Below are 27,187 nucleotides of genomic sequence, written 5' to 3' on the forward strand. Positions count from 1 at the left end.
CTGAGATTTGAACTCAGGATCTCCTGTTTACTAGACAGGCGCTTTAACCAGCTAAGCGACAGCACCCTCTTGAAAATGCTTTAAGGAACAGTTTGCCATATGGTGTTCAAGAGAATCCTGAGTTTTTCACTTTCATAATCATTTCTCAGTTCCGAAAACGCACTACTCAAATAGTTTAGACGAGGATACTGATCCTATTCATAAACACCTCATTGATATATTGCTTATCCTGTTCATAAATGTTTTAATTATGCCTTCTTTAAGAATGCATTACTTGAATTCAACTCTAGAATGATTTTTTATCTCTATTTTGCTCTTTGTCACTCTTTTTTCCCTTTTTCATTCAAAGCATTACTTTGAAAATCTTCACAATACCACGTTTTTTTGTTTTTCAATTTAAGATGACCCATTCTAATGTTCACAGAACAACACTTTTCTTTTTAAAATGTATTAAACATTTGCGTGCTGAAAATTATTTTTACATGTAAGGACCAATAATAAGGTGCTGCTGAGATTTGAACTCAGGATTTCCTGTTTACGAGACAGGCACTTTAACCACTTTGCCACAGCACCTAGTTTAGTGATACAGAAGGGATCATTAATTTAGTATTGGTGATCAAATTCTGTGCCTGTGTTAAAGTGTCTTAATATGTATTCTAATGTTAAACAAGCAAGGATTCCTAATCTGTAAACAAGAATAGCTATGTTGTATTAAAAAAGAACACATTTTAAACTCAATCCCATATTTTGAATAGTTCATAAATAAGTGTTTTACATATATTCATCAATATTGCTCAAATCTGGGGTTATATTTCATCTGCCTCTTGCTCATTGAAATACCTTTTTGATTTTGCAATCACAGTATTGTTACTATAATATTGAAAACACTTTCAGTTTTTATTAGGTTTAAGATGATCTCTTCAACCGAAAGATAAATCAGACTTTTCTAATTGAATTGAATCGCAGGACGACTTAATGAAAATAGTTTTTTATATAAGAATGAGGAAAGCAAGGCACTGCTGAGATTCGAACTCAGGATCTCCTGTTTACTAGACAGGCGCTTTAACCAGCTAAGCCACAGCACCCTCTTGAAAATGCTTTAAGGAACAGTTTGCCATATGGTGTTCAAGAGAATCCTGAGTTTTTCACTTTCATAATCATTTCTCAGTTCAGAAAACGCTCTACTCAACTACTTTAGATGAGGATACTGATCCTATTGATAAACACCTCATTGATATATTGCTTATCCTGTTCATAAATGTTTTAATTATGCCTTCTTTAAGAATGCATTACTTGATTTCAACTCTAGAATGATTTTTTATCTCTATTTTGCTGTTTGTCACTCTTTTTTCCCTTTTTCATTCAAAGCATTACTTTGAAAATCTTCACAATACCACGTTTTTTTGTTTTTCAATTTAAGATGACCCATTCTAATGTTCACAGAACAACACTTTTCTTTTTAAAATGTATTAAACATTTGCGTGATGAAAATTATTTTTACATGTAAGGACCAATAATAAGGCGCTGCTGACATTTGAACTCAGGATTTCCTGTTTACGAGACAGGCACTTTAACCACTTAGCCACAGCACCTATTTTAGTGATACAGAAGGGATCATTAATTTAGTATTGGTGATCAAATTCTGTGCCCGTGTTAAAGTGTCTTAATATGTATTCTAATGTTAAACAAGCAAGGATTCCTAATCTGTAAACAAGAATAGCTATGTTGTATTACAAAAGAACACATTTTAAACTCAATCCCATATTTTGAATAGTTCATAAATAAGTGTTTTACATATATTCATCAATATTGCTCAAATCTAGGGTTATATTTCATCTGCCTCTTGCTCATTGAAATACCTTTTTGATTTTTGCAATCACAATATTGTTACTATAATATTGAAAACACTTTCAGTTTTTATTAGGTTTAAGATGATCTGTTCAACCGAAAGATAAATCAGACTTTTCTAATTGAATTGAATCGCAGGACGACTTAATGAAAATAGTTTTTTATATAAGAATGAGGAAAGCAAGGCACTGCTGAGATTTGAACTCAGGATCTCCTGTTTACTAGACAGGCGCTTTAACCAGCTAAGCCACAGCACCCTCTTGAAAATGCTTTAAGGAACAGTTTGCCATATGGTGTTCAAGAGAATCCTGAGTTTTTCACTTTCATAATCATTTCTCAGTTCAGAAAACGCTATACTCAACTACTTTAGACGAGGATACTGATCCTTTTCATAAACACCTCATTGATATATTGCTTATCTTGTTCATAAATGTTTTAATCATGCCTTCTTTAAGAATGCATTACTTGAATTCAACTCTAGAATGATTTTTTATCTCTATTTTGCTCTTTGTCACTCTTTTTTCCCTTTTTCATTCAAAACATTACTTTGAAAATCTTCACAACACCACGTTTTTTTGTTTTTTTAATTTAAGATGACCCATTCTAATGTTCACAGAACAACACTTTTCTTTTTAAATGTATTAAACATTTGCGTGACGAAAATTATTTTTACATGTAAGGACCAATAATAAGGTGCTGCTGAGAGTTGCACTCAGGATTTCCTGTTTACGAGACAGGCGCTTTAACCACGTAGCCACAGCACCTATTTTAGTGATACAGAAGGGATCATTAATTTAGTATTGGTGATCAAATTCTGTGCCTGTGTTAAAGTGTCTTAATATGTATTCTAATGTTAAACAAGCAAGGATTCCTAATCTGTAAACACGAATAGCTATGTTGTATTACAAAAGAACACATTTTAAACTCAATCCCATATTTTGAATAGTTCATAAATAAGTGTTTTACATATATTCATCAATATTGCTCAAATCTGGGGTTATATTTCATCTGCCTCTTGCTCATTGAAATACCTTTTTGATTTTGCAATCACAGTATTGTTACTATAATATTGAAAACACTTTCAGTTTTTATTAGGTTTAAGATGATCTCTTCAACCGAAAGATAAATCAGACTTTTCTAATTGAATTGAATCGCAGGACGACTTAATGAAAATAGTTTTTTATATAAGAATGAGGAAAGCAAGGCACTGCTGAGATTCGAACTCAGGATCTCCTGTTTACTAGACAGGCGCTTTAACCAGCTAAGCCACAGCACCCTCTTGAAAATGCTTTAAGGAACAGTTTGCCATATGGTGTTCAAGAGAATCCTGATTTTTTCACTTTCATAATCATTTCTCAGTTCAGAAAACGCTCTACTCAACTACTTTAGATGAGGATACTGATCCTATTGATAAACACCTCATTGATATATTGCTTATCCTGTTCATAAATGTTTTAATTATGCCTTCTTTAAGAATGCATTACTTGATTTCAACTCTAGAATGATTTTTTATCTCTATTTTGCTGTTTGTCACTCTTTTTTCCCTTTTTCATTCAAAGCATTACTTTGAAAATTTTCACAATACCACGTTTTTTTGTTTTTCAATTTAAGATGACCCATTCTAATGTTCACAGAACAACACTTTTCTTTTTAAAATGTATTAAACATTTGCGTGATGAAAATTATTTTTACATGTAAGGACCAATAATAAGGCGCTGCTGACATTTGAACTCAGGATTTCCTGTTTACGAGACAGGCACTTTAACCACTTAGCCACAGCACCTATTTTAGTGATACAGAAGGGATCATTAATTTAGTATTGGTGATCAAATTCTGTGCCCGTGTTAAAGTGTCTTAATATGTATTCTAATGTTAAACAAGCAAGGATTCCTAATCTGTAAACAAGAATAGCTATGTTGTATTACAAAAGAACACATTTTAAACTTAATCCCATATTTTGAATAGTTCATAAATAGGTGTTTTACATATATTAATCAATATTGCTCAAATCTAGGGTTATATTTCATCTGCCTCTTGCTCATTGAAATACCTTTTTGATTTTTGCAATCACAGTATTGTTACTATAATATTGAAAACACTTTCAGTTTTTATTAGGTTTAAGATGATCTGTTCAACCAAAAGATAAATCAGACTTTTCTAATTTAATTGAATCGCAGGACGAATTAATGAAAATAGTTTTTTATTTAAGAATGAGGAAAGCAAGGCACTGCTGAGATTTGAAGTCAGGATCTCCTGTTTACTAGACAGGCGCTTTAACCAGCTAAGCGACAGCACCCTCTTGAAAACGCTTTAAGGAACAGTTTGCCATATGGTGTTCAAGAGAATCCTGAGTTTTTCACTTTCATAATCATTTCTCAGTTCCGAAAACGCACTACTCAAATAGTTTAGACGAGGATACTGATCCTATTCATAAACACCTCATTGATATATTGCTTATCCTGTTCATAAATGTTTTAATTATGCCTTCTTTAAGAATGCATTACTTGAATTCAACTCTAGAATGATTTTTTATCTCTATTTTGCTCTTTGTCACTCTTTTTCCCCTTTTTCATTCAAAGCATTACTTTGAAAATCTTCACAATACCACGTTTTTTTGTTTTTCAATTTAAGATGACCCATTCTAATGTTCACAGAACAACACTTTTCTTTTTAAAATGTATTAAACATTTGTGTGCTGAAAATTATTTTTACATGTAAGGACCAATAATAAGGTGCTGCTGAAATTTGAACTCAGGATTTCCTGTTTACGAGACAGGCACTTTAACCACTTTGCCACAGCACCTAGTTTAGTGATACAGAAGGGATCATTAATTTAGTATTGGTGATCGAATTCTGTGCCTGTGTTAAAGTGTCTTAATATGTATTCTAATGTTAAACAAGCAAGGATTCCTAATCTGTAAACAAGAATAGCTATGTTGTATTACAAAAGAACACATTTTAAACTCAATCCCATATTTTGAATAGTTCATAAATAAGTGTTTTACATATATTCATCAATATTGCTCAAATCTGGGGTTATATTTCATCTGCCTCTTGCTCATTGAAATACCATTTTGATTTTGCAATCACAGTATTGTTACTATAATATTGAAAACACTTTCAGTTTTTATTAGGTTTAAGATGATCTCTTCAACCGAAAGATAAATCAGACTTTTCTAATTGAATTGAATCGCAGGACGACTTAATGAAAATAGTTTTTTATATAAGAATGAGGAAAGCAAGGCACTGCTGAGATTCGAACTCAGGATCTTCTTTTTACTAGACAGGCGCTTTAACCAGCTAAGCCACAGCACCCTCTTGAAAATGCTTTAAGGAACAGTTTGCCATATGGTGTTCAAGAGAATCCTGAGTTTTTCACTTTCATAAGCATTTCTCAGTTCAGAAAACGCTCTACTCAACTACTTTAAACGAGGATACTGATCCTATTCATAAACACCTCATTGATATATTGCTTATCTTGTTCATAAATGTTTTAATCATGCCTTCTTTAAGAATGCATTACTTGAATTCAACTCTAGAATGATTTTTTATCTCTATTTTGCTCTTTGTCACTCTTTTTTCCCTTTTTCATTCAAAACATTACTTTGAAAATCTTCACAAAGCCACGTTTTTTTGTTTTTCAATTTAAGATGACCCATTCTAATGTTCACAGAACCATTTTTTTCTTTTTAAAATGTATTAAACATTTGGGTGATGAAAATTAATTTTACATGTAAGGCCCAATAATAAGGCGCTGCTGACATTTGAACTCAGGATCTCCTGTTCACGAGACAGGCGCTTTAACCACTTAGCCACAGCATCTATTTTAGTGATACAGAAGGGATCATTAATTTAGTATTGGTGATCAAATTCTGTGCCTGTGTTAAAGTGTTTTAATATGTATTCTAATGTTAAACAAGCAAGGATTCCTAATTCCTTAAACAAGAATAGCTATGTTGTATTACAAAAGAACACATTTTAAACTCAATCCCATGTTTTGAATAGTTCATAAATAAGTGTTTTACATATATTCATCAATATTGCTCAAATCTAGGGTTATATTTCATCTGCCTCTTGCTCATTGAAATACCTTTTTGATTTTTGCAATCACAGTATTGTTACTATAATATTGAAAACACTTTCAGTTTTTATTAGGTTTAAGATGATCTGTTCAACCGAAAGATAAATCAGACTTTTCTAATTTAATTGAATCGCAGGACGAATTAATGAAAATAGTTTTTTATTTAAGAATGAGGAAAGCAAGGCACTGCTGAGATTTGAACTCAGGATCTCCTGTTTACTAGACAGGCGCTTTAACCAGCTAAGCGACAGCACCCTCTTGAAAATGCTTTAAGGAACAGTTTGCCATATGGTGTTCAAGAGAATCCTGAGTTTTTCACTTTCATAATCATTTCTCAGTTCCAAAAATGCACTACTCAAATAGTTTAGACGAGGATACTGATCCTATTCATAAACACCTCATTGATATATTGCTTATCCTGTTCATAAATGTTTTAATTATGCCTTCTTTAAGAATGCATTACTTGAATTCAACTCTAGAATGGTTTTTTATCTCTATTTTGCTCTTTGTCACTCTTTTTTCCCTTTTTTATTCAAAGCATTACTTTGAAAATCTTCACAATACCACGTTTTTTTGTTTTTCAATTTAAGATGACCCATTCTAATGTTCACAGAACAACACTTTTCTTTTTAAAATGTATTAAACATTTGCGTGATGAAAATTATTTTTACATGTAAGGCCCAATAATAAGGCGCTGCTGAGATTTGAACTCAGGATTTCCTGTTCACGAGACAGGCGCTTTAACCACTTAGCCACAGCACCTAGTTTAGTGATACAGAAGGGATCATTAATTTAGTATTGGTGATCAAATTCTGTGCCTGTGTTAAAGTGTCTTAATATGTATTCTAATGTTAAACAAGCAAGGATTCCTAATCTGTAAACAAGAATAGCTATGTTGTATTACAAAAGAACACATTTTAAACTCAATCCCATATTTTGAATAGTTCATAAATAAGTGTTTTACATATATTCATCAATATTGCTCAAATCTAGGGTTATATTTCATCTGCCTCTTGCTCATTGAAATACCTTTTTGATTTTTGCAATCACAGTATTGTTACTATAAAATTGAAAACACTTTCAGTTTTTATTAGGTTTAAGATCATCTGTTCAACCGAAAGATAAATCAGACTTTTCTAATTGAATTGAATCGCAGGACGACTTAATGAAAATAGTTTTTTATATAAGAATGAGGAAAGCAAGGCACTGCTGAGATTTGAACTCAGGATCTCCTGTTTACTAGACAGGCGCTTTAACCAGCTAAGCCACAGCACCCTCTTGAAAATGCTTTAAGGAACAGTTTGCCATATGGTGTTCAAGAGAATCCTGAGTTTTTCACTTTCATAATCATTTCTCAGTTCAGTAAACGATCTACTCAACTACTTTAGACGAGGATACTGATGCTATTCATATACACCTCATTGATATATTGCTTATCCTGTTCATAAATGTTTTAATTATGCCTTCTTTAAGAATGCATTACTTGAATTCAACTCTAGAATGATTTTTTATCTCTATTTTGCTCTTTGTCACTCTTTTTTCCCTTTTTCATTCAAAGCATTACTTTGAAAATCTTCACAATACCACGTTTTTTTGTTTTTCAATTTAAGATGACCCATTCTAATGTTCACAGAACAATACTTTTCTTTTTAAAACGCATTAAACATTTGCGTGATGAAAATTATTTTTACATGTAAGGACCAATAATAAGGTGCTGCTGACATTTGAACTCTGGATTTCCTGTTTACGAGACAGGCGCTTTAACCACTTAGCAACAGCACCTATTTCAGTGTTACAGAAGGGATCATTAATTTAGTATTGGTGATCAAATTCTGTGACTGTGTTAAAGTGTCTTAATATGTATTCTAATGTTAAACAAGCAAGGATTCCTAATCTGTAAACAAGAATAGCTATGTTGTATTACAAAAGAACACATTTTAAACTCAATCCCATATTTTGAATAGTTCATAAATAAGTGTTTTACATATATTCATCAATATTGCTCAAATCTGGGGTTATATTTCATTTGCCTCTTGCTCATTGAAATACCTTTTTGATTTTGCAATGACAGTATTGTTACTATAATATTGAAAACACTTTCAGTTTTTATTAGGTTTAAGATGATCTGTTCAACCGAAAGATAAATCAGACTTTTCTAATTGAATTGAATCGCAGGACGACTTAATGAAAATAGTTTTTTATATAAGAATGAGGAAAGCAAGGCACTGCTGAGATTCGAACTCAGGATCTCCTGTTTACTAGACAGGCGCTTTAACCAGCTAAGCCACAGCACCCTCTTGAAAATGCTTTAAGGAACAGTTTGCCATATGGTGTTCAAGAGAATCCTGAGTTTTTCACTTTCATAATCATTTCTCAGTTCAGAAAACGCTCTACTCAACTACTTTAGATGAGGATACTGATCCTATTGATAAACACCTCATTGATATATTGCTTATCCTGTTCATAAATGTTTTAATTATGCCTTCTTTAAGAATGCATTACTTGATTTCAACTCTAGAATGATTTTTTATCTCTATTTTGCTGTTTGTCACTCTTTTTTCCCTTTTTCATTCAAAGCATTACTTTGAAAATCTTCACAATACCACGTTTTTTTGTTTTTCAATTTAAGATGACCCATTCTAATGTTCACAGAACAACACTTTTCTTTTTAAAATGTATTAAACATTTGCGTGATGAAAATTATTTTTACATGTAAGGACCAATAATAAGGCGCTGCTGACATTTGAACTCAGGATTTCCTGTTTACGAGACAGGCACTTTAACCACTTAGCCACAGCACCTATTTTAGTGATACAGAAGGGATCATTAATTTAGTATTGGTGATCAAATTCTGTGCCCGTGTTAAAGTGTCTTAATATGTATTCTAATGTTAAACAAGCAAGGATTCCTAATCTGTAAACAAGAATAGCTATGTTGTATTACAAAAGAACACATTTTAAACTCAATCCCATATTTTGAATAGTTCATAAATAAGTGTTTTACATATATTCATCAATATTGCTCAAATCTAGGGTTATATTTCATCTGCCTCTTGCTCATTGAAATACCTTTTTGATTTTTGCAATCACAATATTGTTACTATAATATTGAAAACACTTTCAGTTTTTATTAGGTTTAAGATGATCTGTTCAACCGAAAGATAAATCAGACTTTTCTAATTGAATTGAATCGCAGGACGACTTAATGAAAATAGTTTTTTATATAAGAATGAGGAAAGCAAGGCACTGCTGAGATTTGAACTCAGGATCTCCTGTTTACTAGACAGGCGCTTTAACCAGCTAAGCCACAGCACCCTCTTGAAAATGCTTTAAGGAACAGTTTGCCATATGGTGTTCAAGAGAATCCTGAGTTTTTCACTTTCATAATCATTTCTCAGTTCAGAAAACGCTATACTCAACTACTTTAGACGAGGATACTGATCCTTTTCATAAACACCTCATTGATATATTGCTTATCTTGTTCATAAATGTTTTAATCATGCCTTCTTTAAGAATGCATTACTTGAATTCAACTCTAGAATGATTTTTTATCTCTATTTTGCTCTTTGTCACTCTTTTTTCCCTTTTTCATTCAAAACATTACTTTGAAAATCTTCACAACACCACGTTTTTTTGTTTTTCAATTTAAGATGACCCATTCTAATGTTCACAGAACAACACTTTTCTTTTTAAATGTATTAAACATTTGCGTGACGAAAATTATTTTTACATGTAAGGACCAATAATAAGGTGCTGCTGAGAGTTGCACTCAGGATTTCCTGTTTACGAGACAGGCGCTTTAACCACGTAGCCACAGCACCTATTTTAGTGATACAGAAGGGATCATTAATTTAGTATTGGTGATCAAATTCTGTGCCTGTGTTAAAGTGTCTTAATATGTATTCTAATGTTAAACAAGCAAGGATTCCTAATCTGTAAACACGAATAGCTATGTTGTATTACAAAAGAACACATTTTAAACTCAATCCCATGTTTTGAATAGTTCATAAATAAGTGTTTTACATATATTCATCAATATTGCTCAAATCTAGGGTTATATTTCATCTGCCTCTTGCTCATTGAAATACCTTTTTGATTTTTGCAATCACAGTATTGTTACTATAATATTGAAAACACTTTCAGTTTTTATTAGGTTTAAGATGATCTGTTCAACCGAAAGATAAATCAGACTTTTCTAATTTAATTGAATCGCAGGACGAATTAATGAAAATAGTTTTTTATTTAAGAATGAGGAAAGCAAGGCACTGCTGAGATTTGAACTCAGGATCTCCAGTTTACTAGACAGGCGCTTTAACCAGCTAAGCCACAGCACCCTCTTGAAAATGCTTTAAGGAACAGTTTGCCATATGGTGTTCAAGAGAATCCTGAGTTTTTCACTTTCATAATCATTTCTCAGTTCAGTAAACGCTCTACTCAACTACTTTAGACGAGGATACTGATCCTATTCATAAACACCTCATTGATATATTGCTTATCTTGTTCATAAATGTTTTAATCATGCCTTCTTTAAGAATGCATTACTTGAATTCAACTCTAGAATGATTTTTTATCTCTATTTTGCTCTTTGTCACTCTTTTTTCCCTTTTTCATTCAAAGCATTACTTTGAAAATCTTCACAATACCACGTTTTTTTGTTTTTCAATTTAAGATGACCCATTCTAATGTTCACAGAACAACACTTTTCTTTTTAAAATGTATTAAACATTTGCGTGCTGAAAATTATTTTTACATGTAAGGACCAATAATAAGGTGCTGCTGAGATTTGAACTCAGGATTTCCTGTTTACGAGACAGGCGCTTTAACCACTTAGCCACAGCTCCTATTTTAGTGATACAGAAGGGATCATTAATTTAGTATTGGTGATCAAATTCTGTGCCTGTGTTAAAGTGTCTTAATATGTATTCTAATGTTAAACAAGCAAGGATTCCTAATCTGTAAACAAGAATAGCTATGTTGTATTAAAAAAGAACACATTTTAAACTCAATCCCATATTTTGAATAGTTCATAAATAAGTGTTTTACATATATTCATCAATATTGCTCAAATCTGGGGTTATATTTCATCTGCCTCTTGCTCATTGAAATACCTTTTTGATTTTGCAATCACAGTATTGTTACTATAATATTGAAAACACTTTCAGTTTTTATTAGGTTTAAGATGATCTCTTCAACCGAAAGATAAATCAGACTTTTCTAATTGAATTGAATCGCAGGACGACTTAATGAAAATAGTTTTTTATATAAGAATGAGGAAAGCAAGGCACTGCTGAGATTCGAACTCAGGATCTCCTGTTTACTAGACAGGCGCTTTAACCAGCTAAGCCACAGCACCCTCTTGAAAATGCTTTAAGGAACAGTTTGCCATATGGTGTTCAAGAGAATCCTGATTTTTTCACTTTCATAATCATTTCTCAGTTCAGAAAACGCTCTACTCAACTACTTTAGATGAGGATACTGATCCTATTGATAAACACCTCATTGATATATTGCTTATCCTGTTCATAAATGTTTTAATTATGCCTTCTTTAAGAATGCATTACTTGATTTCAACTCTAGAATGATTTTTTATCTCTATTTTGCTGTTTGTCACTCTTTTTTCCCTTTTTCATTCAAAGCATTACTTTGAAAATTTTCACAATACCACGCTTTTTTGTTTTTCAATTTAAGATGACCCATTCTAATGTTCACAGAACAACACTTTTCTTTTTAAAATGTATTAAACATTTGCGTGATGAAAATTATTTTTACATGTAAGGACCAATAATAAGGCGCTGCTGACATTTGAACTCAGGATTTCCTGTTTACGAGACAGGCACTTTAACCACTTAGCCACAGCACCTATTTTAGTGATACAGAAGGGATCATTAATTTAGTATTGGTGATCAAATTCTGTGCCCGTGTTAAAGTGTCTTAATATGTATTCTAATGTTAAACAAGCAAGGATTCCTAATCTGTAAACAAGAATAGCTATGTTGTATTACAAAAGAACACATTTTAAACTTAATCCCATATTTTGAATAGTTCATAAATAGGTGTTTTACATATATTAATCAATATTGCTCAAATCTAGGGTTATATTTCATCTGCCTCTTGCTCATTGAAATACCTTTTTGATTTTTGCAATCACAGTATTGTTACTATAATATTGAAAACACTTTCAGTTTTTATTAGGTTTAAGATGATCTGTTCAACCAAAAGATAAATCAGACTTTTCTAATTTAATTGAATCGCAGGACGAATTAATGAAAATAGTTTTTTATTTAAGAATGAGGAAAGCAAGGCACTGCTGAGATTTGAAGTCAGGATCTCCTGTTTACTAGACAGGCGCTTTAACCAGCTAAGCGACAGCACCCTCTTGAAAACGCTTTAAGGAACAGTTTGCCATATGGTGTTCAAGAGAATCCTGAGTTTTTCACTTTCATAATCATTTCTCAGTTCCGAAAACGCACTACTCAAATAGTTTAGACGAGGATACTGATCCTATTCATAAACACCTCATTGATATATTGCTTATCCTGTTCATAAATGTTTTAATTATGCCTTCTTTAAGAATGCATTACTTGAATTCAACTCTAGAATGATTTTTTATCTCTATTTTGCTCTTTGTCACTCTTTTTCCCCTTTTTCATTCAAAGCATTACTTTGAAAATCTTCACAATACCACGTTTTTTTGTTTTTCAATTTAAGATGACCCATTCTAATGTTCACAGAACAACACTTTTCTTTTTAAAATGTATTAAACATTTGTGTGCTGAAAATTATTTTTACATGTAAGGACCAATAATAAGGTGCTGCTGAAATTTGAACTCAGGATTTCCTGTTTACGAGACAGGCACTTTAACCACTTTGCCACAGCACCTAGTTTAGTGATACAGAAGGGATCATTAATTTAGTATTGGTGATCGAATTCTGTGCCTGTGTTAAAGTGTCTTAATATGTATTCTAATGTTAAACAAGCAAGGATTCCTAATCTGTAAACAAGAATAGCTATGTTGTATTACAAAAGAACACATTTTAAACTCAATCCCATATTTTGAATAGTTCATAAATAAGTGTTTTACATATATTCATCAATATTGCTCAAATCTGGGGTTATATTTCATCTGCCTCTTGCTCATTGAAATACCATTTTGATTTTGCAATCACAGTATTGTTACTATAATATTGAAAACACTTTCAGTTTTTATTAGGTTTAAGATGATCTCTTCAACCGAAAGATAAATCAGACTTTTCTAATTGAATTGAATCGCAGGACGACTTAATGAAAATAGTTTTTTATATAAGAATGAGGAAAGCAAGGCACTGCTGAGATTCGAACTCAGGATCTCCTTTTTACTAGACAGGCGCTTTAACCAGCTAAGCCACAGCACCCTCTTGAAAATGCTTTAAGGAACAGTTTGCCATATGGTGTTCAAGAGAATCCTGAGTTTTTCACTTTCATAAGCATTTCTCAGTTCAGAAAACGCTCTACTCAACTACTTTAAACGAGGATACTGATCCTATTCATAAACACCTCATTGATATATTGCTTATCTTGTTCATAAATGTTTTAATCATGCCTTCTTTAAGAATGCATTACTTGAATTCAACTCTAGAATGATTTTTTATCTCTATTTTGCTCTTTGTCACTCTTTTTTCCCTTTTTCATTCAAAACATTACTTTGAAAATCTTCACAAAGCCACGTTTTTTTGTTTTTCAATTTAAGATGACCCATTCTAATGTTCACAGAACAATTTTTTTCTTTTTAAAATGTATTAAACATTTGGGTGATGAAAATTAATTTTACATGTAAGGCCCAATAATAAGGCGCTGCTGACATTTGAACTCAGGATCTCCTGTTCACGAGACAGGCGCTTTAACCACTTAGCCACAGCATCTATTTTAGTGATACAGAAGGGATCATTAATTTAGTATAGGTGATCAAATTCTGTGCCTGTGTTAAAGTGTTTTAATATGTATTCTAATGTTAAATAAGCAAGGATTCCTAATTCCTTAAACAAGAATAGCTATGTTGTATTACAAAAGAACACATTTTAAACTCAATCCCATGTTTTGAATAGTTCATAAATAAGTGTTTTACATATATTCATCAATATTGCTCAAATCTAGGGTTATATTTCATCTGCCTCTTGCTCATTGAAATACCTTTTTGATTTTTGCAATCACAGTATTGTTACTATAATATTGAAAACACTTTCAGTTTTTATTAGGTTTAAGATGATCTGTTCAACCGAAAGATAAATCAGACTTTTCTAATTTAATTGAATCGCAGGACGAATTAATGAAAATAGTTTTTTATTTAAGAATGAGGAAAGCAAGGCACTGCTGAGATTTGAACTCAGGATCTCCTGTTTACTAGACAGGCGCTTTAACCAGCTAAGCGACAGCACCCTCTTGAAAATGCTTTAAGGAACAGTTTGCCATATGGTGTTCAAGAGAATCCTGAGTTTTTCACTTTCATAATCATTTCTCAGTTCCAAAAATGCACTACTCAAATAGTTTAGACGAGGATACTGATCCTATTCATAAACACCTCATTGATATATTGCTTATCCTGTTCATAAATGTTTTAATTATGCCTTCTTTAAGAATGCATTACTTGAATTCAACTCTAGAATGATTTTTTATCTCTATTTTGCTCTTTGTCACTCTTTTTTCCCTTTTTTATTCAAAGCATTACTTTGAAAATCTTCACAATACCACGTTTTTTTGTTTTTCAATTTAAGATGACCCATTCTAATGTTCACAGAACAACACTTTTCTTTTTAAAATGTATTAAACATTTGCGTGATGAAAATTATTTTTACATGTAAGGCCCAATAATAAGGCGCTGCTGAGATTTGAACTCAGGATTTCCTGTTTACGAGACAGGCACTTTAACCACTTTGCCACAGCACCTAGTTTAGTGATACAGAAGGGATCATTAATTTAGTATTGGTGATCAACTTCTGTGCCTGTGTTAAAGTGTCTTAATATGTATTCTAATGTTAAACAAGCAAGGATTCCTAATCTGTAAACAAGAATAGCTATGTTGTATTACAAAAGAACACATTTTAAACTCAATCCCATATTTTGAATAGTTCATAAATAAGTGTTTTACATATATTCATCCATATTGCTCAAATCTAGGGTTATATTTCATCTGCCTCTTGCTCATTGACATACCTTTTTGATTTTTGCAATCACAGTATTGTTACTATAATATTGAAAACACTTTCAGTTTTTATTAGGTTTAAGATGATCTGTTCAACCGAAAGATAAATCAGACTTTTCTAATTGAATTGAATCGCAGGACGACTTAATGAAAATAGTTTTTTATATAAGAATGAGGAAAGCAAGACACTGCTGAGATTTGAACTCAGGATCTCCTGTTTACTAGACAGGCGCTTTAACCAGCTAAGCCACAGCACCCTCTTGAAAATGCTTTCAGGAACAGTTTGCCATATGGTGTTCAAGAGAATCCTGAGTTTTTCACTTTCATAATCATTTCTCAGTTCAGAAAACGCTCTACTCAACTACTTTAGACGAGGATACTGATCCTATTCATAAACACCTCATTGATATATTGCTTATCTTGTTCATACATGTTTTAATCATGCCTTCTTTAAGAATGCATTACTTGAATTCAACTCTAGAATGATTTTTTATCTCTATTTTGCTCTTTGTCACTCTTTTTTCCCTTTTTCATTCCAAACATTACTTTGAAAATCTTCACAACACCACGTTTTTTTGTTTTTCAATTTAAGATGACCCATTCTAATGTTCACAGAACAACACTTTTCTTTTTAAATGTATTAAACATTTGTGTGACGAAAATTATTTTTACATGTAAGGACCAATAATAAGGTGCTGCTGAGATTTGAACTCAGGATTTTCTGTTTACGAGACAGGCGCTTTAACCACTTAGCCACAGCACCTATTTTAGTGATACAGAAGGGATCATTAATTTAGTATTGGTGATCAAATTCTGTGCCTGTGTTAAAGTGTCTTAATATGTATTCTAATGTTAAACATGCAAGGATTCCTAATCTGTAAACAAGAATAGCTATGTTGTATTACAAAAGAACACATTTTAAACTCAATCCCATATTTTGAATAGTTCATAAATAAGTGTTTTACATATATTAATCAATATTGCTCAAATCTAGGGTTATATTTCATCTGCCTCTTGCTCATTGAAATACCTTTTTGATTTTTGCAATCACAGTATTGTTACTATAATATTGAAAACACTTTCAGTTTTTATTAGGTTTAAGATGATCTGTTCAACCGAAAGATAAATCAGACTTTTCTAATTTAATTGAATCGCAGGACGAATTAATGAAAATAGATTTTTATTTAAGAATGAGGAAAGCAAGGCACTGCTGAGATTTGAACTCAGGATCTCCTGTTTACTAGACAGGCGCTTTAACCAGCTAAGCGACAGCACCCTCTTGAAAATGCTTTAAGGAACAGTTTGCCATATGGTGTTCAAGAGAATCCTGAGTTTTTTACTTTCATAATCATTGCTCAGTTGCGAAAACGCACTACTCAAATAGTTTAGACGAGGATACTGATCCTATTCATAAACACCTCATTGATATATTGCTTATCCTGTTCATAAATGTTTTAATTATGCCTTCTTTAAGAATGCATTACTTGAATTCAACTCTAGAATGATTTTTTATCTCTATTTTGCTCTTTGTCACTCTTTTTTCCCTTTTTCATTCAAAGCATTACTTTGAAAATCTTCACAATACCACGTTTTTTTGTTTTTCAATTTAAGATGACCCATTCTAATGTTCACAGAACAACACTTTTCTTTTTAAAATGTATTAAACATTTGCGTGCTGAAAATTATTTTTACATGTAAGGACCAATAATAAGGTGCTGCTGAGATTTGAACTCAGGGTTTCCTGTTTACGAGACAGGCACTTTAACCACTTTGCCACAGCACCTAGTTTAGTGATACAGAAGGGATCATTAATTTAGTATTGGTGATCAACTTCTGTGCCTGTGTTAAAGTGTCTTAATATGTATTCTAATGTTAAACAAGCAAGGATTCCTAATCTGTAAACAAGAATAGCTATGTTGTATTACAAAAGAACACATTTTAAACTCAATCCCATATTTTGAATAGTTCATAAATAAGTGTTTTACATATATTCATCCATATTGCTCAAATCTAGGGTTATATTTCATATGCCTCTTGCTCATTGACATACCTTTTTGATTTTTGCAATCACAGTATTGTTACTATAATATTGAAAACACTTTCAGTTTTTATTAGGTTTAAGATGATCTGTTCAACCGAAAGATAAATCAGACTTTTCTAATTGAATTGAATCGCAGGACGACTTAATGAAAATAGTTTTTTATATAAGAATGAGGAAAGCAAGGCACTGCTGAGATTTGAACTCAGGATCTCCTGTTTACTAGACAGGCGCTTTAACCAGCTAAGCCACAGCACCCTCTTGAAAATGCTTTCAGGAACAGTTTGCCATATGGTGTTCAAGAGAATCCTGAGTTTTTCACTTTCATAATCATTTCTCAGTTCAGAAAACGCTCTACTCAACTACTTTAGACGAGGATACTGATCCTATTCATAAACACCTCATTGATATATTGCTTATCTTGTTCATACATGTTTTAATCATGCCTTCTTTAAGAATGCATTACTTGAATTCAACTCTAGAATGATTTTTTATCTCTATTTTGCTCTTTGTCACTCTTTTTTCCCTTTTTCATTCAAAACATTACTTTGAAAATCTTCACAACACCACGTTTTTTTGTTTTTCAATTTAAGATGACCCATTCTAATGTTCACAGAACAACACTTTTCTTTTTAAATGTATTAAACATTTGTGTGACGAAAATTATTTTTACATGTAAGGACCAATAATAAGGTGCTGCTGAGATTTGAACTCAGGATTTTCTGTTTACGAGACAGGCGCTTTAACCACTTAGCCACAGCACCTATTTTAGTGATACAGAAGGGATCATTAATTTAGTATTGGTGATCAAATTCTGTGCCTGTGTTAAAGTGTCTTAATATGTATTCTAATGTTAAACATGCAAGGATTCCTAATCTGTAAACACGAATAGCTATGTTGTATTACAAAAGAACACATTTTAAACTCAATCCCATATTTTGAATAGTTCATAAATAAGTGTTTTACATATATTAATCAATATTGCTCAAATCTAGGGTTATATTTCATCTGCCTCTTGCTCATTGAAATACCTTTTTGATTTTTGCAATCACAGTATTGTTACTATAATATTGAAAACACTTTCAGTTTTTATTAGGTTTAAGATGATCTGTTCAACCGAAAGATAAATCAGACTTTTCTAATTTAATTGAATCGCAGGACGAATTAATGAAAATAGATTTTTATTTAAGAATGAGGAAAGCAAGGCACTGCTGAGATTTGAACTCAGGATCTCCTGTTTACTAGACAGGCGCTTTAACCAGCTAAGCCACAGCACCCTCTTGAAAATGCTTTAAGGAACAGTTTGCCATATGGTGTTCAAGAGAATCCTGAGTTTTTCACTTTCATAATCATTTCTCAGTTCAGAAAACGCTCTACTCAACTACTTTAGACGAGGATACTGATCCTATTCATAAACACCTCATTGATATATTGCTTATCTTGTTCATAAATGTTTTAATCATGCCTTCTTTAAGAATGCATTACTTGAATTCAACTCTAGAATGATTTTTTATCTCTATTTTGCTCTTTGTCACTCTTTTTTCCCTTTTTCATTCAAAACATTACTTTGAAAATCTTCACAACACCACGTTTTTTTGTTTTTCAATTTAAGATGACCCATTCTAATGTTCACAGAGCAATACTTTTCTTTTTAAAACGCATTAAACATTTGCGTGATGAAAATTATTTTTACATGTAAGGACCAATAATAAGGTGCTGCTGACATTTGAACTCAGGATTTCCTGTTTACAAGACAGGCGCTTTAACCACTTAGCAACAGCACCTATTTTAGTGATACAGAAGGGATCATTAATTTAGTATTGGTGATCAAATTCTGTGCCTGTGTTAAATAGTCTTAATATGTATTCTAATGTTAAACAAGCAAGGATTCCTAATCTGTAAACAAGAATAGCTATGTTGTATTACTAAAGAACACATTTTAAACTCAATCCCATATTTTGAATAGTTCATAAATAAGTGTTTTACATATATTCATCAATATTGCTCAAATCTGGGGTTATATTTCATCTGCCTCTTGCTCATTGAAATACCATTTTGATTTTGCAATCACAGTATTGTTACTATAATATTGAAAACACTTTCAGTTTTTATTAGGTTTAAGATGATCTGTTCAACCGAAAGATAAATCAGACTTTTCTAATTTAATTGAATCGCAGGACGACTTAATGAAAATAATTTTTTATTTGAGAATGAGGAAAGCAAGGCACTGCTGAGATTTGAACTCAGGATCTCCTGTTTACTAGATAGGTGCTTTAACCAGCTAAGCCACAGCACCCTCTTGAAAATGCTTTAAGGAACAGTTTGCCGTATGGTGTTCAAGAGAATCCTGAGTTTTTCACTTTCATAAGCATTTCTCAGTTCAGAAAACGCTCTACTCAACTACTTTAGAGGAGGATACTGATCCTATTCATAAACACCTCATTGATATATTGCTTATCTTGTTCATAAATGTTTTAATCATGCCTTCTTTAAGAATGCATTACTTGAATTCAACTCTAGAATGATTTTTTATCTCTAATTTGCTCTTTGTCACTCTTTTTTCCCTTTTTCATTCAAAGCATTACTTTGAAAATCTTCACAATACCACGTTTTTTGTTTTTCAATTTAAGATGACCCATTCTAATGTTCACAGAACAACACTTTTCTTTTTAAAATGTATTAAACATTTGCGTGCTGAAAATTATTTTTACATGTAAGGACCAATAATAAGGTGCTGCTGAGATTTGAACTCAGGATTTCCTGTTTACGAGAGAGGCGCTTTAACCACTTAGCCACAGCACCTATTTTAGTGATACAGAAGGGATCATTAATTTAGTATTGGTGATCAACTTCTGTGCCTGTGTTAAAGTGTCTTAATATGTATTCTAATGTTAAACAAGCAAGGATTCCTAATCTGTAAACAAGAATAGCTATGTTGTATTAAAAAAGAACACATTTTAAACTCAATCCCATATTTTGAATAGTTTATAAATAAGTGTTTTACATATATTCATCAATATTGCTCAAATCTAGGGTTATATTTCATCTGCCTCTTGCTCATTGAAATACCTTTTTGATTTTTGCAATCACAGTATTGTTACTATAAAATTGAAAACACTTTCAGTTTTTATTAGGTTTAAGATGATCTGTTCAACCGAAAGATAAATCAGACTTTTCTAATTGAATTGAATCGCAGGACGACTTAATGAAAATAATTTTTTATTTAAGAATGAGGAAAGCAAGGCACTGCTGAGATTTGAACTCAGGATCTCCTGTTTACTAGACAGGCGCTTTAACCAGCTAAGCCACAGCACCCTCTTGAAAATGATTTAAGGAACAGTTTGCCATATGGTGTTCAAGAGAATCCTGAGTTTTTCACTTTCATAAGCATTTCTCAGTTCAGAAAACGCTCTACTCAACTACTTTAGAGGAGGATACTGATCCTATTCATAAACACCTCATTGATATATTGCTTATCTTGTTCATAAATGTTTTAATCATGCCTTCTTTAAGAATGCATTACTTGAATTCAACTCTAGAATGATTTTTTATCTCTAATTTGCTCTTTGTCACTCTTTTTTCCCTTTTTCATTCAAAACATTACTTTGAAAATCTTCACAAAACCACGTTTTTTTGTTTTTCAATTTAAGTTGACCCATTCTAATGTTCACAGAACAATACTTTTCTTTTAAAATGTATTAAACATTTGCATGATGAAAATTATTTTTACATGTAAGGACCAATAATAAGGTGCTGCTGAGATTTGAACTCAGGATTTCCTGTTTACGAGACAGGCGCTTTAACCACTTAGCCACAGCACCTATTTTAGTGATACAGAAGGGATCATTAATTTAGTATTGGTGATCAACTTCTGTGCCTGTGTTAAAGTGTCTTAATATGTATTCTAATGTTAAACAAGCAAGGATTCCTAATCTGTAAACAAGAATAGCTATGTTGTATTACAAAAGAACACATTTTAAACTCAATCCCATATTTTGAATAGTTTATAAATAAGTGTTTTACATATATTCATCAATATTGCTCAAATCTGGGGTTATATTTCATCTGCCTCTTGCTCATTGAAATACCTTTTTGATTTTGCAATCACAGTATTGTTACTATAATATTGAAAACACTTTCCGTTTTTATTAGGTTTAAGAAGATCTGTTCAACCGAAAGATAAATCAGACTTTTCTAATTGAATCGAATCGCTGGACGACTTAATGAAAATAGTTTTTTATATAAGAATGAGGAAAGCAAGGCACTGCTGAGATTTGAACTCAGGATCTCCTGTTTACTAGACAGGCGCTTTAACCAGCTAAGCCACAGCACCCTCTTGAAAATGCTTTAAGGAACAGTTTGCCATATGGTGTTCAAGAGAAACCTGAGTTTTTCACTTTCATAATCATTTCTCAGTTCAGAAAACGCACTACTCAAATAGTTTAGACGAGGATACTGATCCTATTCATAAACACCTCATTGATATATTGCTTATCCTGTTCATAAATGTTTTAATTATGCCTTCTTTAAGAATGCATTACTTGATTTCAACTCTAGAATGATTTTTCATCTCTATTTTGCTCTTTGTCACTCTTTTTTCCCTTTTTCATTCAAAGCATTACTTTGAAAATCTTCACAATACCACGTTTTTTTGTTTTTCAATTTAAGATGACCCATTCTAATGTTCACAGAACAACACTTTTCTTTTTAAAATGTATTAAACATTTGCGTGATGAAAATTATTTTTACATGTAAGGACCAATAATAAGGTGCTGCTGAGATTTAAACTCAGGATTTCCTGTTTACGAGACAGGCGCTTTAACCACTTAGCCACAGCACCTATTTTAGTGATACAGAAGGGATCATTAATTTAGTATTGGTGATCAACTTCTGTGCCTGTGTTAAAGAGTCTTAATATGTATTCTAATGTTAAACAAGCAAGGATTCCTAATCTGTAAACAAGAATAGCTATGTTGTATTAAAAAAGAACACATTTTAAACTCAATCCCATATTTTGAATAGTTTATAAATATGTGTTTTACATATATTCATCAATATTGCTCAAATCTAGGGTCATATTTCATCTGCCTTTTGCTCATTGAAATACCTTTTTGATTTTGCAATCACAGTATTGTTACTATAATATTGAAAACACTTTCAGTTTTTATTAGGTTTAAGATGATCTGTTCAACCGAAAGATAAATCAGACTTTTCTAATTTAATTGAATCGCAGGACGACTTAATGAAAATAATTTTTTATTTGAGAATGAGGAAAGCAAGGCACTGCTGAGATTTGAACTCAGGATCTCCTGTTTACTAGATAGGTGCTTTAACCAGCTAAGCCACAGCACCCTCTTGAAAATGCTTTAAGGAACAGTTTGCCGTATGGTGTTCAAGAGAATCCTGAGTTTTTCACTTTCATAATCATTTCTCAGTTCAGAAAACGCTCTACTCAACTACTTTAGACGAGGATACTGATCCTATTCATAAACACCTCATTGATATATTGCTTATCTTGTTCATAAATGTTTTAATCATGCCTTCTTTAAGAATGCATTACTTGAATTCAACTCTAGAATGATTTTTTATCTCTATTTTGCTCTTTGTCACTCTTTTTTCCCTTTTTCATTCAAAACATTACTTTGAAAATCTTCACAAAACCACGTTTTTTTGTTTTTCAATTTAAGTTGACCCATTCTAATGTTCACAGAACAATACTTTTCTTTTTAAAATGTATTAAACATTTGCGTGATGAAAATTATTTTTACATGTAAGGACCAATAATAAGGTGCTGCTGACATTTGAACTCAGGATTTCCTGTTTACGAGACAGGCGCTTTAACCACTTAGCAACAGCACCTATTTTAGTGATACAGAAGGGATCATTAATTTAGTATTGGTGATCAAATTCTGTGCCTGTGTTAAAGTGTCTTAATATGTATTCTAATGTTAAACAAGCAAGGATTCCTAATCTGTAAACAAGAATAGCTATGTTGTATTACAAAAGAACACATTTTAAACTCAATCCCATATTTTGAATAGTTCATAAATAAGTGTTTTACATATATTCATCAATATTGCTCAAATCTGGGGTTATATTTAATCTGCCTCTTGCTCATTGAAATACCTTTTTGATTTTGCAATCACAGTATTGTTACTATAATATTGAAAACACTCTCAGTTTTTATTAGGTTTAAGATGATCTGTTCAACCGAAAGATAAATCAGACTTTTCTAATTGAATTGAATCGCAGGACAACTTAATGAAAATAGTTTTTTATATAAGAATGAGGAAAGCAAGGCACTGCTGAGATTCGAACTCAGGATCTCCTGTTTACTAGACAGGCGCTTTAACCAGCTAAGCCACAGCACCCTCTTGAAAATTCTTTAAGGAACAGTTTGCCACATGGTGTTCAAGAGAATCCTGAGTTTTTCACTTTCATAATCATTTCTCAGTTCAGAAAACGCTCTACTCAACTACTTTAGATGAGGATACTGATCCTATTCATAAACACCTCATTGATATATTGCTTATCTTGTTCATAAATGTTTTAATCATGCCTTCTTTAACCCCTTCGACGCTCATGACGGAACGGTTCCGTCATGAGCGTCGGTTGAGCTGTGCTCATGACGGAACCGTTCCGTCATGACCACGCCCGCGCAAGCAGCAGTCAGCACCGCGGGGGAATCCGCCCCGCATGGAAGGGGTTAAGAATGCATTACTTGAATTCAACTCTAGAATGATTTTTTATCTCTATTTTGCTCTTTGTCACTCTTTTTTCCCTTTTTCATTCAAAACATTACTTTGAAAATCTTCACAAAGCCACGTTTTTTTGTTTTTCAATTTAAGATGACCCATTCTAATGTTCACAGAACAATACTTTTCTTTTTAAAATGTATTAAACATTTGCGTGATGAAAATTATTTTTACATGTAAGGACCAATAATAAGGTGCTGCTGAGATATGAACTCGGGATTTCCTGTTTACGAGACAGGCGCTTTAACCACTTAGCCACAGCACCTATTTTAGTGATACAGAAGGGATCATTAATTTAGTATTGGTGATCAAATTCTGTGCCTGTGTTAAAGTGTCTTAATATGTATTCTAATGTTAAACAAGCAAGGATTCCTAATCTGTAAACAAGAATAGCTATGTTGTATTACAAAAGAACACATTTTAAACTCAATCCCATATTTTGAATAGTTCATAAATAAGTGTTTTACATATATTCATCAATATTGCTCAAATCTAGGGTTATATTTCATCTGCCTCTTGCTCATTGAAATACCTTTTTGATTTTTGCAATCACAGTATTGTTACTATAATATTGAAAACACTTTCAGTTTTTATTAGGTTTAAGATGATCTGTTCAACCGAAAGATAAATCAGACTTTTCTAATTTAATTGAATCGCAGGACGAATTAATGAAAATAGTTTTTTATTTAAGAATGAGGAAAGCAAGGCACTGCTGAGATTTGAACTCAGGATCTCCTGTTTACTAGACAGGCGCTTTAACCAGCTAAGCGACAGCACCCTCTTGAAAATGCTTTAAGGAACAGTTTGCCATATGGTGTTCAAGAGAATCCTGAGTTTTTCACTTTCATAATCATTTCTCAGTTCCGAAAACGCACTACTCAAATAGTTTAGACGAGGATACTGATCCTATTCATAAATACCTCATTGATATATTGCTTATCCTGTTCATACATGTTTTAATTATGCCTTCTTTAAGAATGCATTACTTGAATTCAACTCTAGAATGATTTTTTATCTCTATTTTGCTCTTTGTCACTCTTTTTTCCCTTTTTCATTCAAAGCATTACTTTGAAAATCTTCACAATACCACGTTTTTTTGTTTTTCTATTTAAGATGACCCATTCTAATGTTCACAGAACAACACTTTTCTTTTTAAAATGTATTAAACATTTGCGTGCTGAAAATTATTTTTACATGTAAGGACCAATAATAAGGTGCTGTTGAGATTTGAACTCAGGATTTCCTGTTTACGAGACAGGAACTTTAACCACTTTGCCACAGCACCTAGTTTAGTGATACAGAAGGGATCATTAATTTAGTATTGGTGATCAAATTCTGTGCCTGTGTTAAAGTGTCTTAATATGTATTCTAATGTTAAACAAGCAAGGATTCCTAATCTGTAAACAAGAATAGCTATGTTGTATTACAAAAGAACACATTTTAAACTCAATCCCATATTTTGAATAGTTCATAAATAAGTGTTTTACATATATTCATCAATATTGCTCAAATCTAGGGCTATATTTCATCTGCCTCTTGCTCATTGAAATACCTTTTTGATTTTTGCAATCACAGTATTGTTACTATAATATTGAAAACACTTTCAGTTTTTATTAGGTTTAAGATGATCTGTTCAACCGAAAGATAAATCAGACTTTTCTAATTGAATTGAATCGCAGGACGACTTAATGAAAATAGTTTTTTATATAAGAATGAGGAAAGCAAGGCACTGCTGAGATTTGAACTCAGGATCTCCTGTTTACTAGACAGGCGCTTTAACCAGCTAAGCCACAGCACCCTCTTGAAAATGGTTTAAGGAACAGTTTGCCATATGGTGTTCAAGAGAATCCTGCGTTTTTTACTTTCATAATCATTTCTCAGTTCAGAAAACGCTCTACTCAACTACTTTAGACGAGGATACTGATCCTATTCATAAACACCTCATTGATATATTGCTTATCTTGTTCATAAATGTTTTAATCATGCCTTCTTTAAGAATGCATTACTTGAATTCAACTCTAGAATGATTTTTTATCTCTATTTTGCTCTTTGTCACTCTTTTTTCCCTTTTTCATTCAAAACATTACTTTGAAAATCTTCACAACACCACGTTTTTTTGTTTTTCAATTTAAGATGACCCATTCTAATGTTCACAGAACAATACTTTTCTTTTTAAAACGCATTAAACATTTGCGTGATGAAAATTATTTTTACATGTAAGGACCAATAATAAGGTGCTGCTGACATTTGAACTCAGGATTTCCTGTTTACGAGACAGGCGCTTTAACCACTTAGCAACAGCACCTATTTTAGTGATACAGAAGGGATCATTAATTTAGTATTGGTGATCAAATTCTGTGCCTGTGTTAAAGTGTCTTAATATGTATTCTAATGTTAAACAAGCAAGGATTCCTAATCTGTAAACAAGAATAGCTATGTTGTATTACAAAAGAACACATTTTAAACTCAATCCCATATTTTGAATAGTTCATAAATAAGTGTTTTACATATATTCATCAATATTTCTCAAATCTATGGTTATATTTTATCTGCCTCTTGCTCATTGAAATACCTTTTTGATTTTTGCAATCACAGTATTGTTACTATAATATTGAAAACACTTTCAGTTTTAATTAGGTTTAAGATGATCTGTTCAACCGAAAGATAAATCAGACTTTTCTAATTGAATTGAATCGCAGGACGAATTAATGAAAATAGTTTTTTATTTAAGAATGAGGAAAGCAAAGCACTGCTGAGATTTGAACTCAGGATCTCCTGTTTACTAGACAGGCGCTTTAACCAGCTAAGCGACAGCACCCTCTTGAAAATGCTTTAAGGAACAGTTTGCCATTTGGTGTTCAAGAGAATCCTGAGTTTTTCACTTTCATAATCATTTCTCAGTTGCGAAAACACACTACTCAAATAGTTTAGACGAGGATACTGATACTATTCATAAACACCTCATTGATATATTGCTTATCCTGTTCATAAATGTTTTAATTATGCCTTCTTTAAGAATGCATTACTTGAATTCAACTCTAGAATGATTTTTTATCTCTATTTTGCTCTTTGTCACTCTTTTTTCCCTTTTTCATTCAAAACATTACTTTGAAAATCTTCACAACACCACGTTTTTTTGTTTTTCAATTTAAGATGACCCATTCTAATGTTCACAGAGCAATACTTTTCTTTTTAAAACGCATTAAACATTTGCGTGATGAAAATTATTTTTACATGTAAGGACCAATAATAAGGTGCTGCTGACATTTGAACTCAGGATTTCCTGTTTA

At 32.0% G+C, this 27,187-nt stretch overlaps 20 non-coding genes across 20 annotated transcripts; all 20 read right to left on the bottom strand.

Moving 5' to 3' along the window:
• Nucleotides 1-1,011: 1,011 nt before the first annotated feature.
• Nucleotides 1,012-1,085, bottom strand: TRNAT-AGU (transfer RNA threonine (anticodon AGU)). The gene has a single exon. It is a non-coding gene; the product is annotated as a tRNA-Thr (tRNA).
• A 946-nt stretch (nucleotides 1,086-2,031) lies between these two features.
• Nucleotides 2,032-2,105, bottom strand: TRNAT-AGU (transfer RNA threonine (anticodon AGU)). Its single transcript has one exon. It is a non-coding gene; the product is annotated as a tRNA-Thr (tRNA).
• Nucleotides 2,106-3,050: 945 nt separating this feature from the next.
• TRNAT-AGU (transfer RNA threonine (anticodon AGU)) lies at nucleotides 3,051-3,124 on the bottom strand. Its single transcript has one exon. It is a non-coding gene; the product is annotated as a tRNA-Thr (tRNA).
• Nucleotides 3,125-6,618: 3,494 nt separating this feature from the next.
• TRNAT-CGU (transfer RNA threonine (anticodon CGU)) lies at nucleotides 6,619-6,691 on the bottom strand. The gene has a single exon. It is a non-coding gene; the product is annotated as a tRNA-Thr (tRNA).
• Nucleotides 6,692-7,130: 439 nt separating this feature from the next.
• Nucleotides 7,131-7,204, bottom strand: TRNAT-AGU (transfer RNA threonine (anticodon AGU)). The gene has a single exon. It is a non-coding gene; the product is annotated as a tRNA-Thr (tRNA).
• A 945-nt stretch (nucleotides 7,205-8,149) lies between these two features.
• TRNAT-AGU (transfer RNA threonine (anticodon AGU)) lies at nucleotides 8,150-8,223 on the bottom strand. The gene has a single exon. It is a non-coding gene; the product is annotated as a tRNA-Thr (tRNA).
• Nucleotides 8,224-9,169: 946 nt separating this feature from the next.
• On the bottom strand, nucleotides 9,170-9,243 carry TRNAT-AGU (transfer RNA threonine (anticodon AGU)). Its single transcript has one exon. It is a non-coding gene; the product is annotated as a tRNA-Thr (tRNA).
• Nucleotides 9,244-10,696: 1,453 nt separating this feature from the next.
• On the bottom strand, nucleotides 10,697-10,769 carry TRNAT-CGU (transfer RNA threonine (anticodon CGU)). The gene has a single exon. It is a non-coding gene; the product is annotated as a tRNA-Thr (tRNA).
• Nucleotides 10,770-11,207: 438 nt separating this feature from the next.
• TRNAT-AGU (transfer RNA threonine (anticodon AGU)) lies at nucleotides 11,208-11,281 on the bottom strand. Its single transcript has one exon. It is a non-coding gene; the product is annotated as a tRNA-Thr (tRNA).
• Nucleotides 11,282-15,287: 4,006 nt separating this feature from the next.
• Nucleotides 15,288-15,361, bottom strand: TRNAT-AGU (transfer RNA threonine (anticodon AGU)). The gene has a single exon. It is a non-coding gene; the product is annotated as a tRNA-Thr (tRNA).
• Nucleotides 15,362-15,794: 433 nt separating this feature from the next.
• Nucleotides 15,795-15,867, bottom strand: TRNAT-CGU (transfer RNA threonine (anticodon CGU)). Its single transcript has one exon. It is a non-coding gene; the product is annotated as a tRNA-Thr (tRNA).
• Nucleotides 15,868-17,326: 1,459 nt separating this feature from the next.
• On the bottom strand, nucleotides 17,327-17,400 carry TRNAT-AGU (transfer RNA threonine (anticodon AGU)). The gene has a single exon. It is a non-coding gene; the product is annotated as a tRNA-Thr (tRNA).
• A 433-nt stretch (nucleotides 17,401-17,833) lies between these two features.
• TRNAT-CGU (transfer RNA threonine (anticodon CGU)) lies at nucleotides 17,834-17,906 on the bottom strand. The gene has a single exon. It is a non-coding gene; the product is annotated as a tRNA-Thr (tRNA).
• Nucleotides 17,907-18,345: 439 nt separating this feature from the next.
• On the bottom strand, nucleotides 18,346-18,419 carry TRNAT-AGU (transfer RNA threonine (anticodon AGU)). The gene has a single exon. It is a non-coding gene; the product is annotated as a tRNA-Thr (tRNA).
• Nucleotides 18,420-20,383: 1,964 nt separating this feature from the next.
• On the bottom strand, nucleotides 20,384-20,457 carry TRNAT-AGU (transfer RNA threonine (anticodon AGU)). The gene has a single exon. It is a non-coding gene; the product is annotated as a tRNA-Thr (tRNA).
• A 433-nt stretch (nucleotides 20,458-20,890) lies between these two features.
• Nucleotides 20,891-20,963, bottom strand: TRNAT-CGU (transfer RNA threonine (anticodon CGU)). The gene has a single exon. It is a non-coding gene; the product is annotated as a tRNA-Thr (tRNA).
• Nucleotides 20,964-21,401: 438 nt separating this feature from the next.
• TRNAT-AGU (transfer RNA threonine (anticodon AGU)) lies at nucleotides 21,402-21,475 on the bottom strand. Its single transcript has one exon. It is a non-coding gene; the product is annotated as a tRNA-Thr (tRNA).
• A 434-nt stretch (nucleotides 21,476-21,909) lies between these two features.
• Nucleotides 21,910-21,982, bottom strand: TRNAT-CGU (transfer RNA threonine (anticodon CGU)). Its single transcript has one exon. It is a non-coding gene; the product is annotated as a tRNA-Thr (tRNA).
• Nucleotides 21,983-23,439: 1,457 nt separating this feature from the next.
• On the bottom strand, nucleotides 23,440-23,513 carry TRNAT-AGU (transfer RNA threonine (anticodon AGU)). The gene has a single exon. It is a non-coding gene; the product is annotated as a tRNA-Thr (tRNA).
• A 2,108-nt stretch (nucleotides 23,514-25,621) lies between these two features.
• TRNAT-AGU (transfer RNA threonine (anticodon AGU)) lies at nucleotides 25,622-25,695 on the bottom strand. The gene has a single exon. It is a non-coding gene; the product is annotated as a tRNA-Thr (tRNA).
• Between the last annotated feature and the right edge of the window lie 1,492 nt (nucleotides 25,696-27,187).

The sequence above is a fragment of the Triturus cristatus genome, chromosome 8 (genome assembly GCF_964204655.1).
Source record: "Triturus cristatus chromosome 8, aTriCri1.1, whole genome shotgun sequence".
Taxonomy (NCBI): Eukaryota; Metazoa; Chordata; class Amphibia; order Caudata; family Salamandridae; genus Triturus; species Triturus cristatus.